Source organism: Austrofundulus limnaeus, unplaced genomic scaffold, assembly GCF_001266775.1.
Source record: "Austrofundulus limnaeus strain Quisiro unplaced genomic scaffold, Austrofundulus_limnaeus-1.0 Scaffold286, whole genome shotgun sequence".
NCBI lineage: Eukaryota > Metazoa > Chordata > Actinopteri > Cyprinodontiformes > Rivulidae > Austrofundulus > Austrofundulus limnaeus.
Window position 1 is genome coordinate 698,710 of NW_013952688.1, and position 2,886 is coordinate 701,595.

The following is a 2,886-nucleotide window of genomic DNA, read 5'->3' on the forward strand; positions in this document are numbered from 1 at the left end:
GTTGTTTTGCTCCTCAGCATGGCTTCCTAAAAACACTGCAGGATTTCTCAAACATGCATAAATGAGTCAGAGCAAGGCTTTGGGTATGTTTTTTTATGAGAGTATAACATTATAACATGATATAAAACTCAAAAAAGTTGATTTTACATGATATTGCCCCTTTAAGACATCACACTCAAAGTGTGTGTTGCCTACGACCAGCAGCTGTTTCCACTTGTTAGCTCAATATCTGTAAGGTTAACTTTGTTATTATAGTTAGTTTTGTATTGGATATTGTGGATCAGCTGTGGCGGTCATCTGGAATTGGACTGACTCCAAAAGTTAATCAATTACCCAAGGGATTACTTTCAGAAGGTTTGTTAAAATCCATTCAGTATTTTAAGATATTTTGCTAAAAGAACTGACACCAAAGACACCAGGATTGTCTCGTCAGGACTTGACTTTGTGTCGTGATTGACTTTCAGAAATTAATTAATTAATATTTTTAAAATTGACCGCTGGCTGTGGTGGACATTTTTAATTAGGTTGGATCTAAAGTTAAACAGATGTAAATGTGTATTGATAGATTTCCTGAAAGTTTCATTTGAAGTCTGTCCAAGAATTATTTTGCTAACAGACCAAGTTGACAAAGTGTCTGTGTATTTTATTTGTACTCAGAATGTGTGTTAGGGATCAACTCCAGCTTCTATCACACCAAAGTTTAGGTCAGTATTTCCCAAAGTGTGTGTGTGTGATGTTCAAATACAACCATTGCAGGGGGTGGAGGTGCACGGAATGACTGAGTAAAAATAATAATAAAGAACGCTTAGTCATTTCTAACATAATGCACAGGTTTTTGATGAGGCTTCCACATACATGCAAAGAGGTGAAGATTTAACAAGATTTACATTTTTTTTTCTTCTCAGGGAGTTGTTTACCTATTTCAACCATTTAATTTATTTACGTTTATTTCTATCAGTTCAATAGTTCAAAAATGATTAAGGTGTGAAATAAAATAAATTGGAGTTTGAAAATCAAATATCTGTGTCTGGTTGGAGATGTGGGTGCAGGGATTGGGGGCCCGCAAATTTTCTTAAAAACAAAAAACAAAATAGTTTTAGGTGGCTGAAATAGTTTGGGAATCGCAGGTTTAGATTAATATTTATGAAACTGACTGAGATTAGGCCATTTTTATGTGTTTTTTAGATTTGTTGGCAGCGATCTTAAATTGGGTACATCTAATGATTACTTTCTGAGAGTGTCATTAAAATTCATCAAGTCATTCATGAGATATTTTGCAGACAGACACACACGCACACACGAACGCACACACACACAAATGCACACACACAAGCAACAACATAATCATCCACCTCTGGATTTGAAGTTAAAAAAACTCCTCTCCACAAATCATCTCAGTCATTGGCACTATTTCAGTCAAGACTGGAAGTGCGGGCTCACTGTGGGGGCGTGCCGAAGTGTGGGAGCGTGGCGTGACCCTCGTCTTTCTAGACAATCTGATTGCAGCTGATTGAGATTAGATTGCAGCAAAGCAGCGCGCTCACTTCGGAGGCCGTATGATTTTTTTTTCCCCTCCCGCGCTCCGTCAGCTGTACAGATCGAGCAGCGCTTCATTATCATGGAGAGGCTGTCGACTGTACGCGCCGAATCCGGCAGGGGGGAAACTCGGGGGAGGAGACGAGGAGACGCGGAGGAGGCTTTGGGAAGCGGGAAAAGGAGGAGGTGAATTAAAGCAAAGTTTGGTAAACTTTCCTGAAGGTCGTCGGAGAGCGTGGCTGGAACGGTCCTGGGGGAGGGCCAATCAAAAGACAGCTTTGTCAACCAATCAAACAGCAGCCGCCCTATCATCTTCAATCGGCAGGAACGCGCCTGCGGAATAACAGAAAGGAAATGCGAGCACACTTCGCTCCCTCAGAAGGTGGGTTCAGAGACATCCTAACCTTTATGTGTTCACTTTATCAGCAACTGAAGGGATTTTGACCTCCACCGCTATCAGAAGACACTTCTGCCACAGAGAAATACACTCCATCTTTGTTTTTCCCTTTCACAGGCGCACACAGGAAATTTAACGCTCCTCTCTCTCTCTCACACACACACACACACACACACACACACTGCTCGGTGCTATGGGGCTGTTTACATAAGGCCTTGCCCTGGGAAAGCACTGTCATGCTGCCAATGCTGCCAGCAGCGAAGGAGCGAGTGAAAGAGTGGAGAGTACGTGGACGGGGGGAGGGGGAAGACGGCGGTGGGTGATGGAAGATAGAGCCTCACCAGTCTGATGCGCTCACAGCCTCAGGGAGCAGCGGTCACTCAGAATGAGGGATGAGCGGATCGCAGGGATGCAGAAAAGGGAATCTAACATGAAAAGAGAGCCGTAGTTCAAGAAAATCCCAGCAAGAGGAGGATGGATGCGGAGGGATGAGGATGGATGACAAGATACAGGGGTGGGGGGGCGGGGTACAGTAGATTTAAAGAGTGAAGCGGAGAAATAAGGAGGTTATTGGATGGAGAGACAACAGAATGGAGATAAAGAGGAGAAGAAAGGAGGATGAGAATCCCAGAGTCCCCTCAGTTTCTCTTTGAGACTCCTAATCTATACCAAGCAACGCATCAGCCTCATGGTTCACACACTTTTAGAGCCTCACAACTGCACTCAGGGCTTGGAATAAACTTTATTTATTTAGCCAAAAGAAGATGTAGAGAAGACTTGCGAGGGAGGGCTGGAGGATGTACCCAAGGTCAAAACCACTTAAGTGTGTCCCTATTTCTTCTTACGTAACCCCTGTCTTTCTGTCTGAGCTGCATACTAAGACACACACTCCAAAACTCACACACACACACACACACACACACACACACACACACACACACACACACACACAC

At 43.4% G+C, this 2,886-nt stretch overlaps 1 protein-coding gene across 3 annotated transcripts in view; it reads left to right on the forward strand.

Annotated features, from left to right (window-relative positions):
- efna2a (ephrin-A2a) overlaps positions 1-2,886 on the forward strand; it is a 220,526-nt gene that overhangs the window by 117,877 nt on the left and 99,763 nt on the right. The window lies entirely within an intron of this gene.